At 43.4% G+C, this 15,373-nt stretch overlaps 2 long non-coding RNA genes across 3 annotated transcripts; both read right to left on the reverse strand.

Moving 5' to 3' along the window:
• Positions 1-1,506: 1,506 nt before the first annotated feature.
• Positions 1,507-3,285, reverse strand: LOC121071889. Of its 2 annotated transcripts, none has more exons than XR_005820840.1 (3): positions 3,055-3,285; positions 2,221-2,282; positions 1,507-2,097 (listed from the first exon to the last, which is right to left on the reverse strand). It is a non-coding gene; the product is annotated as an uncharacterized LOC121071889 (long non-coding RNA). The 2 variants fall into 2 exon arrangements; XR_005820841.1 differs by lacking the exon at positions 3,055-3,285 and adding an exon at positions 2,787-2,895.
• A 7,881-nt stretch (positions 3,286-11,166) lies between these two features.
• LOC121071891 lies at positions 11,167-14,880 on the reverse strand. The gene is made up of 2 exons (XR_005820843.1): positions 14,294-14,880; positions 11,167-12,957 (listed from the first exon to the last, which is right to left on the reverse strand). It is a non-coding gene; the product is annotated as an uncharacterized LOC121071891 (long non-coding RNA).
• Between the last annotated feature and the right edge of the window lie 493 nt (positions 14,881-15,373).

A 15,373-nucleotide genomic window follows, 5' to 3' on the forward strand; every position in this document is an offset into this window, starting at 1 on the left:
CAATCATACACACACAACCCAGGAAAGATTTTTTCGTCTTTCAGCAACGACTTGTGAGCGATAGTGTAGTCACAGAGAAAGCCCACAAAAACTATATCATCGCATACACTGCTTGACTTAAGACACCCAGAAGTGATCCTAGGAACCAGCAGTCCAATTTTTTTGATTTCACTTGTACCGCTTGCTTTCTCTTGGCTGCCTGTTTGGTCAGTGGCTTTTCTTTCTTTTTCTTTTTCTTTTTTTTTTTTTCCTTCATGCAGTGGAGCTGGATTTTTATTTTCCAGCTGCATATATTCCATGGAGGAAAGGAAAACTGATCCATGAAGTTCCTATTTGCATAAAACATAGAAACATCTGTCACAAGCTTCTTCTTGGTGGAGTGAAGCATCAGGAGACAGATACTGCAGTTGATCATCTGCCCTTAATAATATTGAATACTTTTCCTGTCAATAGGCGCTTAAAGTGAGAGCGTTTAAAAATGCAGAGGAGAGAATTTGATCAGAGAAAATATTATTATTTGAAACGAGTGATTAAGTTATGTGACATTGTCTCACAGATAAATGCACACAAACGAGCTCTGCCCCAGGATCAGCAGATGCCCCATTCCATTCGGTATCAGCTCTTTGCAGATACAGTCCTTATAAAGGTATATGATGATTTAAGCAGCATTCTGCAGATGCCTACAATGTACAGCAGCTTTTTTGTGTTAAACTTTATGCAATGAAAGATCCATGATAGCAGGTCTATAACATTAGAAAGCACTCGGTCTGCAGTGCTGGTTTGAGTTTTGATTTCAGTTTAGGGAATCAAATAAAAATCTCAAGGAAGACTTAACGGTATCTCAGATCAGGAAAATTTTCATTCTATTTCTGTATGTATGTATAATGCACGTCTACAGTCATAAATATCAGGTGGAGCAGCCAATTCGTTCATACAGAACACATACATAGAACAGAAACGCAGGGAAATATAATAGCAGCTATTCAAAAAACAGAATGACTGTGTTAGTGTTAGGTCAAGTGTTATTTCTAGAATCACTACAAGTACTTTGGGTAACATACAAGATTCATATTTCTGCGTTACATTTTATTCCTTTTTATTACAGACTAATTTTTAAATTAGCTAGCTTTGTTGATACGTTGTGCAAATGGACTATAGGCTGGCCTCCCTTCTCATGCTGCTGAAAGTCAGAAATCAGTCTAACCTACAGGATGCAGTGAAAACAAAGTGCTTTTCTCAGCTCATATGTTTCACGGAGTTTAACAGCCAAACTGAGAGGAAAATAGTTTCTTTGCATTTGCTACCTACTTATGTCAGAAGTAGCATGAAGGTGATTGATATTCTCTCTCTTTTCTACCAACAGCTCCAAGATAACAGACTTCCTACACTAAGGCAGCAGAGATTAATATCACATTAGTAACATCTCGTTCATCATTGTCATCGTGAAACAAAAAGGCTTCAAACATTTCTTATTCGTAGCTGATTGCTGTAACAACGCATGCATGCTTTTATGTTTGTTTGTTTGTTTTTCCCTTGCTCCTTCACACATCCATGAATGCCTCGATTTGACTGTAAATGTCTGGATGCAGGAAATACCTGCTGGGAATGCAACACAATAGGGCCACGAGTCCAGTCAGGGTTGCAGAATACTGTGAAATGAACAATTGTAAGAATAAAACAAAAAAAAAAGCAGCAGCTGGAGCAATCTTTGCTCTCATACACATATTTGTATAAAAAGTTTCTCTGGCAGTGGTTCACCAGCAGGCAGTAATCAGCTAGGGTACTTCTTTGTAATTTTTCTGTTTCATAAATAATACAGGAGTTTACTAACAGGAAGTTTGTGGGAAGCAACAGTAAACAGTCTAGCAATCCATCTGTTATTGTGGAATGCAAGAAAGCTGAATCAGGTTCTTTGCAAGTGGACTATTTTAGTTGTTTGCGCTAGCAAAGATGTGTGGGAAATGAGCATTTAAGTCATTATTAACATGAACTCTTGCAGACCTCCTTTCTCCCTCTCCCTGTGGAGAGAAACGGCTGGGTGCGATTTCAGCAAGAAGCTCAAGTTCTTTCGTGGCTACGGGGCAGCTTATAATTACCCTGAGCAAGAAAGACAAGGCAGCTGAATCAGACATGAAATATTCAGGTGACAGTTACAGAGACTTTTGCTTCTTCGAAATCGAGCTCAGAAAGAATGACTTCTAAATAAAAACACACGCAAACCTGTTAGCGCCTTTCTCGGTGTCAAGATATTTATCAGGAACAAACCGAAGGGTTGAAGGGACCTGGAGAGGGAGGAAAGTCAATGAGGAAAAATAAGGTAACGATGGAGGTTGTATTGACAGGCTTTCTGTGCCAGCACAAGTAAAGAGGCAAGCAAGGGTGAAAAAAAAGCTAATATCGTTCCCGAAGACAGGCTGTTCTGCTGGCATTCGACCACCCTTGATATGTTGCTTGTGAATAGAAGGCTAGAAAGAGAGCGGAGGCAGGCATGTAAATTAGTCACTACTACTACAAAAGGAAGGTTTCTTTGCCAGCGGCAACGCAGTGTCTCTCCTTGTAGATTAATTTGTACCACCGAAAGTGTGTGTCCGAGATAAAAAGTTGTGCTGCCAAATAAGAGAGAGTCAGGAGCCCGAGTCCAGGACTATCCCCTGCACTGAGGATGAATGATTTCATTTTAACACGCTAACAAATTCTGCTTATTCGCAATACATCTGAGCGCTACACACAGCGCTTGGTTTAGGGGAGACGAAGAACATGCAGAAAACCTCCGTCAAAAACAAAACCTGCGAAGGAGACGCGGGCAGCTAGCGCGGAGCAGAGGAGCTGATCCGATAACCGGCAGCACGGAGGTGCCCTTCGGGGCGGGCGCGCTCTGCTCCTCTCTCTCACTCTCTCTCTCTCACTCACTCACTCACTCACTCACTCACTCACTCACTCACTCACTCACTCACTCACTCACTCACTCTCACTCACTCACTCACACACACACAGACACAGACACAGACACACACAGACCCGCCGTGGCCCCGTCCCGCCGGGCACCACTGCCACCTGCCGGCCCTCCTTGGGAAGCGCCGCCGGCCTCCGGGACGGCGCCGGGGAAGCGGGGCCGAGCGAGTGTCCCGGGTCCTGGCCACGGACGGCTAAGGAACCGCCGCTCCCCCTCCACCCCCCGGCCGGACAGAAGGCAAGCGCCGAGGCGCGGCCCCCTCGCGGTACGGGAAAGCCGCGTACACCTCAGGGGCGCAGGCCGCGGCCGCGGGGCACGAAGGCGGCCGGCGGCCCCCGAACCTGACCGCTCCGCTCCGGGGCTCGGCGGGCAGCGGGGCCGGCACCCCGCCCGCAGCGCCGCGCTCCCGAAGGGGTTTGCTGCCCCCTGGCGGACGGGCGCGCGCCCTGCGCCATGACAGGCGGCCGTTACCCGCTCGCGCTGCGGCCGATACCACCTCGCGCAGCGGCCGTTACTCGCCCCTCAGGCGGCCGTTACAGCTCCTCAGGCGACACGCAGCCCCTCAGGGTTAACGTGAGCTGTCCGAGCGCTGCAGCCGCCCGCTGGGCCCCCGATGCCCGTACACCACAGAGGAAGGCAGCAGAGCAGCCTTCAGGTACGAGCTGATCCCTCCATCTCACCAGATTTACCTCAGACTTGGACGAGAAAAATCAGGACAGAAAGTCACATTTGCAAGGTTTCCGTGACTCTGTAATCTGTTGGAGTGCGCACATTGGAGAACTTTTTTTACAAGACAACGTTGCACCATCGGCACTGCAGCAGATACTGGCAAGTTCATCATTGTTCCTTGAAGTAGTAAAAGACATTACCTAATAACCATGAATCAAAGAGCACTGCAACTCTACTGCAGGTTTTCCATATGGGTACACAATGGGGGTGAACCACTTTGTACAGACAGCGGAAGTGAGAAGGTCAAAATGCAGTCAAATATGTCTGTGGTTATTAACTGTTATGACTGTCTTCAGCTGTAGCCTGGCCTTGGAAATATTCAGACTTTCTAGCCCCCTCACCACCTTTTTTTTTTTTAATGTTAAAATCTGCTAATTTGCTACTGATCCTGACCGATCCAATGCCTGCTCTTATCCTGTGAACATTCACCTCCCAGTAACAAAGCACAGCTCTATGATTTTGTTGCTCTAAGGACTAAAAAAGGACAGCTTCTTTCTTAACATCTAAATCTCATCGATTTCCGCACAGTTCAAGAGATGTGCCTCCAGACCAAGTCTACTGCAAGAAATGTTCCACGGTAAGAATTGGTGCTTTTTCATTACAGTTTCTTGTCCTACGTGCATTTCACTCATTTAGTCAGAATAGAGTTTGGGGGCATTATGCTTATTTCTGCGTCATGATATGGTTACTTTCAACACCTACGAGTGTACCAGCAAAGCCCAGGCACTAAGTACCAAGGTAGCAAACATCCCAACAAAAGCTCTCTGAGGTGTAATCCCCATCACATCTGAGGTACGGCCAGTGTCTCCTCTGCACAACTTACCACCACTGGAGGGAACTGAGCTGTTCTAGCCTCACCACTGATGGCAGTTTGGAGGTAAGTTCTCTTTCATTCATTCGCTCTAGACCAGCCTTGCCAGACATCTTGGCTCCAGTCTGCCAACAGAAGGGTGCTGGCAATGGGTATAACCTGTGCCATTACACATCCAGATTTCCTGGCTGAGGGTCACCAGAAGTGTTGTCCAGTGGATCCAACAGAGCAAAGCAGATTCAGCAGATCTCATCTCTTTCCCAATGTTCTAAGAGAGAATGTGACATCTCCACAACTATGCCTGGCCTTCACCTGTAAACACTCTGTCCCTGCTGTTTTGGCATTAAATGAAGAGATGATGAGCTCCCACTTTACAATGAATGCACTGAGGTGTAACCACACAAATTTTCACACTACAGTTGGTAGGGAACTCAGATTCTGACTACTTTTGGGGAGCTTACCTTCATAACCCTGTTGGGTCTTTCCCTAGGGCTCACCTCCAAGTAGCACCTCCTTGCCCCAGCTGAATGAATCAATCTGTATTTTATGCCACTCCAGTGGCTGCTGTTTCTTTTGTGTTTTGAGGTGAACTCAAGCTGAAAACCACCAGCACCATTATGTTAGGCCATCAATTGAAAGTCATATAGACAGGGACCTCAGAAATTGATCTTAGACAGGAACCTTTGCCCAGGTTTATTGAGTCATGATGCTAATTTATTTCCTCTGTACCAGGGGAAATCCTGTCTCTATAGTTACCTTTTCTCATCACTCCGATTTTGTGGCCAGCTCAGTTACCTGATTCTTACTGTTTTCTCCTGTTCACGGCAACCAAAACCACTTTATCCATGAAAAAGTATAGCTAGCTCACTAGCTTTAAAGCTAGTGAGGCTAATTTAAAACACACACACATACATACACACACACACTTACAATTCAGTCCAGGAAACAGCTCAATGAGCTGGAAAACAAGTGTTGCTCATTGCTAGTAGTCATGACACTGTGTAGCAGGTAGCACAGCAAAGCCTTACTATAAACACCAGGGAAAACAGATGTCAAAAGGGTGTGAGCTGAAGGCAGGGAATTGCACATTTTCCCTTTACCTCACCTAACATAATTCTAACCAACACTGGACAAAACTGGCCTTAGAAAGTCATGACATGGGGAGAAGCAGCAAAAACCACCGTGGCCTACCCTGCAGGCTGAGAACTTTTCCCAGGCAGGGAGTGTCTCCCATTGTCGTGGAAATTTGAATTAAATTGTAAGTAAATGATAAAGGAAGATTATCTTCCTGGTCATGTCCATAGAAGAATGCAGTAGGCCTTATTGGCACAAACCCTTGAAAAACACATGCTGCTTTGCTGCGAGAGAAACTGGGAAATCATAGGCTCTCTTCAAATGAGGATTTGTATCTGATAGCCTGCAACTCTCAGAAACACCAAAACTGAAGATACTCAGCATCTATCAGAGGTGCACAGAACCCTACAGCGCCAGTTCAGAAGACAACTGTATGTTGCTTGACATCAGTCTCTTACACTGAGCAGAGAGCAAGCAAAATAAAGGAATCACAAAGGCCTTTTTGCCTAAAAAGAAAGGCCTGGAGAGGAGTGTCAGTGCTGTGCAGGGTTAGGAGTGGAGAAGTCGGTGAATTGTTTCAGGACCTTGGACTCTTGCACCACCTTCCCACATCAGGGTGCCCTGTGGGGTGAAGCTGCTCTTTGGAGCCTTACACACTCCAGGAGGCTGCTCACACCTATCTACATCATCAGTTCTTCTCTGGAAGCTACAAGTAGTACATCACAGCACGAATGATCCCAAGATGCACTTGCTCAAGCACAGTCCTGCTTCTGATCTCTGTCTCTTTTGCCACGATATCCGAGAGGAACCCAGGCAGTTTAGATTTTCTGTCTGATAATCTGTCCTCTTAGGGAAACCATGAATTCAAAGAATTGGAATGGTTAAAAACAAACAGAAAATGTAAGAAAGCTGGTTAGCATAGGTTAAGTCCAAGATAAGTATCTGGTTGGTTATTCACAAAAAGGGCTGCTAGAAATGCATACCTATACATTCTTTACTCTCAAATAATGACATACAACTAGCACTAGAGATGCTGAGCACTGAAGTTTATTTTCTCCTCCTGGTGGTATAGCTCTAAAAATAAGAAAAATTGTGTTGAAAATCTGCATCACCAGTACTGGTGAAGTGTATTCATAGAGCTCAGTACGTAAAGATGTGTTTTATTAGTGACAAACTAATATGCATGTTCCTAAAGATTAAGCTTAGATCCCAAAAGCTGCGCGCCGCCGCCGCCAGAGGGCAGGGGCCCGCCGCCCGGCCCCGCATCCCCGCTGCACCGCGAGGTTAGCAAGTGAGCTGGCAAGGGGAAAACAGCCTGTTGGGAATAGCCAAGCGAGCAGGGGACTACAGGGGTAGGCTCCCTACTTAGAAAAAGCACTTCGGGACATGCAGGAAAAAGAATGAACATATAAAAAGGAATCAGCGGTCAGGTGGGTACAGCTATAAGTATGAGGAAAGATGCACTCTCAGATGAAACAAAGCTCTGCTAAGGCATCTATGATATGTCTCCTGCAAAATCCAGTAGTAGGCTGAGCATGTATTCCCACTAGTCGCACACAGCTGGTCTCACACACGCGCGCATGCACACACACACACACACACACAAATGGGTCTCTCCACTGACCCGCAGAACCTTACAGTCTCTCCAGTACTTGGCCTGGACCTCCTGATCAGTAGCCAACTCCTCTGGTTGCCTCACTCAGACACGTATGTATCCAGCCCAGACCTGGCTCCCAAGCCACTTATCCTACTTGCAGATAGTCCAGCTTGATACTCGCTGCCACTCAGTCACACACTGACACACATACACTTGCTCACTGCAGTTGGTGGCACCACACATGCATGGACACCTGACTCCAGTTTGTGGCATGTAGATCTCTGTCCATACACATGCACAAAAATAAGGAGTTCCTCACCAGAAAAATAATTACAAATGGAGTTTATTTAGACAGGACAGACTGCTGATAATGCACAGCATATAGCCAGGCAAGTGTGCTGACCAGCAACTTGTTCAAAAGCAACCAGACCCTTTTATTCCCTTATCACTCTGTTTTACTACGCTTGTTCCTCCCTGAACAGCCCTGAGTTGTCCGTTTCCCTGCCAGTTGTTCATCCCCTACATACCCCATCATAAGTTTTTACAATCTCCAGATGCTTTTCCCTGCATTCTATACAAAACAGCTCTCTAAATTTAAATAAATAAATAAAAAGGAACGGAAGGGAAGGTTAAAAGATTCAGAGATCTTTTGAAAGATTCAAGTGTGGCTCAATACAGGGCACAGGGCACAGATCTTCATTCAGTAACTTACTCAGAGCTCTGCTGCGCTCCTCCTTCACCAAAGACAGTGACTGGGGACAGTAGGTCATACCCCACTGAAGCCAGGCAAACCAGCCTGACTGCACTGCCACCTGCTAGCCCCAGGGGCACCACTACAGAGAGCTGCACCTGGGATTCGCTGACATTTCTGCAGACCAGAAGAGTATCATCCAGCATGAGTGAGGCTGAAATGAGCAAAGCTCATGTATGTGTCTCAGGATTTAAAGCAAATGTAGATTTAACGAGATGCCATTCTTTATGTTCATCCCATGCAAACATTGAAAATTCCTGAGTTTTCCAGGGACTGACAGAAAATTTCCTCTTAAGAGGACTGCAAGTTTTAAACAACTCAGCTTCATTACTTGCAACCCAAAGACCCTCTTTTTTGGTATTTAAATGAAATCTAAGTATATGTTTTCTCATTGCTTCAACATAAAAAATGTACAAGAAAATTGTTCCTGATTCAACATTAAAACTTTATTCATTCCAGGACTTGGCAATAATGTATAAACCTCAAGTCAATAGCTGTAAGTGAACTGCACATTTTTTCTCACAGTACGTTAATTAAGCTCTCAAAGGTTTTAATTTTAAAATACTTTTTTTTTTTTTTAATTTTAGACTCTCCTGGTTTCTTTCATAACATAAATGGGAAGAGTTATTTGCATGGTCCAATGGGAATGTCTAAAAGAAAGCATTAAAACTGAATTTCCAAGCTCTTTTCCTTCCCAGTTCAGTTACCAAACAAATATCCACCATCACTGCTCAGGCAGCTGCAAAACCTGAGAATGGTGTAACCCATTTTCAGAATGAAGAGTATCACCTATATGGATTTAAATGGTGTGTGTGTAAAATAATTAAGTTTTTGATAATTGGAGGTAAACTAGACAAAGTAAACTAAACAAGGAAGAATTTGGCAGCTCATCAAGCCCACCCAGTGATGCCATTGAGCAACTGTTCCCAAGGCTCAGCCATGCCCCTGGGAACACAGGAAAACTGTGTACATGGCATATCAGTACACACCTCAAGTCTGTTTAGCCATGTAATAAGACAGACAATTAAACAGTGGTTTCAGCATTTTTATTTTTTTTTTGTATGCATAACATATTTTCCTTCCCCAGGGAGCTCCTCAGAAGAGGGGACTGAGGTTGCCCCTGCTCCCTTTAGAGCCTTCAGGACCCAGGCAGAAGGCAAGGGCAGGCAAGAGAACCCTACCATAGGATGTAACACAACAACACTGTTCCTCAATAGCAACTGCTCAATCAGGAGATTTCAAAACACTCACAAACATCCACTACTTTCTTTAGAATGTATTTTCCCAAGGTCATCATAATCAGTGTTTTACCTATTAAACTTAATTTTCTTGAGAAAATATATACTTTACAAAAGTCTAAGTCAGCCAAGTCAGTGACATACAGTGCCATTTAAAAGCTCTAATTATTTTGGAATAAATTTTCTGTCAGTGAAAAGCAGACAGAATGCATGGAATTTGGCTCCACTAATAAAAGTAGTGAACATTTGCTTTATGTTCCCCTTTCTGAAAAAAAAAAAAAAAGGTCAAAATTTACAGGGGGGAAAGGCAAGCTTAAATCTTTAAAATGCAGCAGGTTTAGCTCTATCCCTTTTCACTGGACTATAGGATCTTGTCTGACAATTAAAGAAAATTAAAGCCAGATGGTATAGTTGCAAAAGTTTTCCCATTCTAATCTTTTAAAGCAGCATTGACACACTTGGAGAGAGGTAAAAGTACTTGTGCAAGGAAAGCACCAATACACTGCCTGTAAGTGGGAAGATTCTAAGCATTAAGACTTTTGTTGGCTGCATGATAATAGTAAGTGGCAAACATTGCTCAGTGAAATTATGTTTATTTCTCTATTAAATAATCCTTATACTTTTTCTCTCTCTTCTCTTCCCCTTTCCACCACCAGGAGTCCCACAGACGTTAGGGCATGGTAAGAACTGATAAAAGACTTACACATACATGGTAGGTTGTTTTTCTAATGAAAAGTCTTCCATTGCAAGACATCATAAGGCCATTTGAGAGATATTCCTCTATCAATAGCAAGTTGGCCCTATTTAGTGGAAGTTTAGAAAGTACACTGTCAACTTAAATTTGTACCCACATTTACAAAAACAGTTTAGAAATCCATAAAACTAGTAGGAATGTTTACATGATTTAAAAATATTCCAGGAAAGACTGTAGCTCTTAAACAAATCGGCATGTCTCAATGTGTTTGAAGCCCAAACACTGAAGCACCAGGCACCCAGCAGTATAACTTGCCTTCAAACACTTTTTTTAAAAGATGCTCTTCATTGCTAAAAAAAAAAAAAAAAAAAAAAAAAACAAGTTCTAGCAAAAACAAGTAGGAATAAATTAATCTCATGAATGACTAATGAGTGAGATATAGACAGAGGAGTTACAGGTATGCAAGGCTAGATCCTAAGCAGGTGTGGTGCTGATTGCCATAGAAACAGGGAGCTGTGGCTATGATTTATGAATTTGCAGTAGCCCTTTATGGGCACTTCAGGCCTTCACAATATGGATCTAGTGAAGTATAGCCAGAATATGTTCTAATAGGTGATAAGTTCCTGTGAGTATTGGTTGATAGTCGGCTGAATATGAGCCAGCAGTGTGCTCAGGTGGCCAAGAGGCCAACAGCATCCTGGCTTGCATAAGAACAGTGTGGCCAGCAGGGCTAGGGAAGTGGTTGTCCCCCTGTACTCGGCTCTGGTGAGGCCGCACCTCAAGTACTGTGTTCAGTTTTGGGCCCCTCGCTACAAGAAGGACATCAAGGTGCTCAAGTGAGTCCAGAGAAGGGCAACAAAGCTGGTGAGGGGTTCTGGAGAACAAGTCTTATGAGGAGTGGCTGAGGGAGCTGGGATTGTTCAGCCTGGAGAAGAGGAGGCTCAGGGGTGACCTTATCGCTCTCTACAGGTACCTTAAAGGAGGCTGTAGTGAGTTGGGGGTTGCTCTATTCTCCCACGTGCCTGGTGACAGGACGAGGGGGAATGGGCTAAAGTTGTGCCAGGGGAGGTTTAGGTTGGATATTAGGAAGAACTTCTTTACTGAAAGGGTTGTTAGGCATTGGAATAGGCTGCCCAGGGAAGTGGTTGAGTCACCATCCCTGGAGGTCTTCAAAAGACGTTTAGATGTAGAGCTTAGTGATATGGTTTAGTGGAGGACTTGTTAGTGTTAGGTCAGAGGTTGGAATAGATGATCGTGGAGGTCTCTTCCAACCTAGATGATTCTGTGATTCTGTGAAGTTCTTCTCTTTTCTTGGCAAAGTCCTTTTCGAGGAGCATAGCAACTTAAAACTGGCCTCTGTCAGCTAGCAGCCAGTGCATCCCCTTTCTGAATGACACCATGGCTTAATGATCCCCAGCTGTAGGCCATCAACTCCACAACACAGGGCTGAAGATGAGGTTCTGCTTTGAAAAACAGCTCTCGCACAGTGTCCCCTTCCTAAGGAAGGCAGCAGGAAGGCTTCATTCCTAATGGTCAGCCCACTGGAGCCTGGAAGTCAGCCCAGATCCTTTTCTTGGTCCCTGCAGGATTAGCTATTTTACAAGGAAATGTGATACCAGTTTCATTAATGATACACTAGTCAGAAGAGAATATACATCAGCTTCTCTTAGTGCTGTTACTAGTTTTATGAATCGGGGCCTTTAAAAACTTACCTGTGTTGCCACTTTAGTCAGCAACCAAGACTTGAGACAAAACCAGATGGCCAGGAAAGGGAACAAGAAAGGGCTGTCTTTAAAGGGGCTTTCATCCATTACAATCACAATTTTCCTATCAGATATCAGGCACTTCTAATCATCTATCCCATCGCAGTGCAATCCAGAAGGAAGGAGAGAATCACCCTGTGTTGATGTTACCAGCCTGTATCAATGCTGTTACCAGATGTAATGATCTATTTTCTGGCTCTTCACAAGTGTTTTCTTCAAGGGATGGGGTTCCATGCAGTTGAATTCAATAAATACATGTGTAGTTTGAATGACTCTCAGGTTTAGGTGTGTGTTTGCCTCCGGAGGAAAAGGAGGATGAAAACATGAGAAAGACAATTAGTTTATTCTCTAAGGATACTCTACACTGCATTCCTTTCACCCCCCTTTCTCTGAGTCGAGGAGTCAATATGTTTATGCTGAAGATGGCAAGATATAGCTGTCTCTGTCCTTGTATGCCCTGTTGAGCTGCCCTTTCAGTTCCACTTTATCAAATATAAGGAAAAGCATCAGCACAGACATGAAGGTGCCCAGTAATAATTTAGATTTATAAGTGCAAGTGTATATTATATAAGAAATAAGAAAACCATATATTTGTCAGCTTAATGGCTTAATATGATACTTGTCATATTCATTTATTTACCTAAAGGTTTGTGTGGGAATCAGGCAGTGTCACAGTACTTTCCCCTAATCCCTTGTGGGTACACCTAAGAGTAGCTCCAGATCAGCCAGAATTTGGAGAGCATATTTGGGATGGACAAAAAGGCCACAGGAGTGCACCTCGCTCTGAAACCATGGCAGAGATCACCAGAACCAGGAATTTACCACCCAAAACAAAATGTTCTCTCCTCCATGGGAATTCCAGAGCATACCTCCAGCCTGAAACTCTGTGTGGGTCATGTGTGTTGTACGTGAATTTTTCCAAGAAGTAAAATCCTTCCTCTTCAGAAGCATCTTTCATACCCCCAAAATAAATAAATAAATAAATAAATAAATAAATAAATAAATAAAGGAGGAAAAAAGGGAAAAGGACGACACTTCAACTATTCCAGGGAGAAAAAACATGACAACAGTCCCAGTAAGCTGGATGTGCAAGAAAAAGTAACCAGCAGTCTAACTAAAGAGGACCAAAAAGGGAGCCTTTCAAAGTGACTCACTATAAAGCATAAAAAACGAACGTGCATAGATAGCAAAGTTCTTCAGAGCAGTCATGATCTCTTCTGTCTGCAACTCTGTTTTGGAAACGCGAGCCAGCATCACAGCGTGTGGACAGATGACTCCAGGCATCTTTCTCATGACATATTCCTACAATCCATCCATGGCTCAGCAGCTTTCTTGGTCATTATCCCACTGAAACAAGGCATAACAGGGAACACTGAGACATATTCCAGATAACAAGAGCTTGACCATATTCAAACTGCTCTTGTGGAATAGAAATCCCAGGAACCAAGCCGCCAACTAAATAGGAGAACAACAGACTGGTTGTTTGGTGAGCAGGTCTTGTTTGCTTTTTTATATGGAGGACATGAATCAGATTAACCATGTTCCTGCGCTTGTCTGAGACAGTTATGGAACAATGCTAGAAATGCTGCTCAATGTCCACATAAGAACTGCCATCATGGATATACTTGAAACCAGATTATCAACAAGGTGTTTTTTTTCCAGATGATTTTGATCCTTAGTGGAGACAGCCAAATAAAATGAGTCCACAGGTCTTTCATACTCTGTACAGGTTGAGTCAGATCTCCCTCACACCTGGTGGGCATTAACAACCTCTACCTTTCTGACATGGGACCTCCAGGTGGAAGTACAGCCACACACAGCCCACAGCCTTGTAGGTGCACATGGAGACAAAGCAGCTGTTAAGATCCAGAGCTGAGGTCAGCTCCTGCTCCACCTGCCTTTGCAGCAAGGGTGCATGCATTTGTAGGCAACTCAAGTACATACCATACTTGTACATCTTGTGCAATGTCAGTGAAATCAACAAGCCTGTGTAAGAGCTAATATTAGCTGGCCCTCAACTACTCAATAATTTAATTTAATAACCATCCATTTAAAAAGCAGTGTTTTCATTTAGCTGTGCAACATAAGTAAAATGTCAGCTAATGTTACTAAAAGACAAAAATGTTACTTCCATAACTTCAAAATCTCAAGCACTTAAAAGCCATAAAATTCATGTCTAAAGACACCAGTTCTCACCAAAAATAAATAAATAAATAAATTAAAAGCTATAAAAAGCACGTCATCACAACAGTAATGGTATTTGCACACAACTTTATCAGAACTCAACACTACATACTTTCTTTGCTGTGAAACACAAGCAAACTCTTTCTCAAGAAGCATTAGTTATTAGCACTTCCTGAAAATCATTGGTCAATGGATATCTCATCTCTAAAAGCAGCTCTTATATCTGCTGGTCAGAGCTAAAGTTATAAGTCAATAGCAGTGGTCTTATGTCTGAGGGATATGTTTAAGATGCATGAAGTTAGGGGTTCTGCACTTGATCTCCCACGTTTGCTTTTTATGAAGGACATAGTAGGGACCACACTGGCACTTCAACAGCTACAATTGTTTGTTTTGGAATTATTAACCTCTCCCAACCTTATTCCAATTCGAAGACATTCTGAAAATTTTTTTCAGCTTTCCTTTTTGACCACCTAAAGAGGAAGATACTTCCTCCTTATACCTTGCTGCCAAGATCCAAATTTGTAGTTTCTGGATTTCCATGGTAACAGGTGGTGATGTCATAAAGTCACTAAATGGTACAGGGAGACACTATGCTCTGTGCAGCCGTGAAAGTCTGGAAGAGAACAGCTAGCTAGTTCTCTGCCTGGCTGCCAATATCATTCACCTCCTCTGCCTTCCCAGCTCTGTACAGACTATCTGCATCATTTTGGAGAGATCCCCAGAAGGCGTGAGTCCTTTGGAAAGGGAGTGGAAGGTGTAGACATATCTGCTCTTATTTCTAGTGTCTCAGTCATGAGCCTCTTGTGAAATCAGTATGCTGAGAAGTGTTTTCTAGTGAGGTTTGTATCTGAAATGATATTCTCAGCTTTTTGTTTGTCACTGATGTAGCTGTCAACGTGCTCAGAACAGGCAGCAAGCTCTGCTTCCACACCTCACTGTCACTAACAGAGACTGGTGAGCTCCTCTGTATGTCAGTACCCTTGGCAGAGCTGGGTGGCTGGCTCCTGATCACCCTGCGTTGTGGTGCCATTATACAAATACTTTAGGAAACAGGGGAACAAAGAGGGAGGGCATAACACCCTTATTTCTTACCTGGAGAATGACATCCAGAAACACACACATTCCCAGCAGAATCCACACATGCACAAGTGTACTGCTCCATTGGATGTTTGATTCTATTTCACAAGGACACCTGCAAACATTATAGTCTATGCACCGATGAAAAAAAAGCTTTCCTGTCATCAAATACTATGAAATAAAAGGAACAAACACAGAATTGGGTACATAAAAATTCTAATGCTTGTGTGCTGCAGACAGCCAGTTACTTCCTTGTATATACAGGGAACAAAACTGGGGTTCCAGTCCTGAGGTAAGGCTCACAACCACACTGAAAGAAATAGGTCTGCATATTATTTTTCCAGATTAAGGGAGGGGAAAAAAAAAAAAAAAAGCTATTTATTCTAATTCAGGGCATTTCTTTTTGAGGAAGAGCACAAAGGAAAAGGAAAGACTTAGGCATGTTACGCAGCTGTCAGCATGATTTGAATCTGAGTTACCTAATGATTTCAGAGCAAGACTG

This window comes from Cygnus olor, chromosome 6 (assembly GCF_009769625.2).
Source record: "Cygnus olor isolate bCygOlo1 chromosome 6, bCygOlo1.pri.v2, whole genome shotgun sequence".
In the NCBI taxonomy this organism is placed as follows: domain Eukaryota; kingdom Metazoa; phylum Chordata; class Aves; order Anseriformes; family Anatidae; genus Cygnus; species Cygnus olor.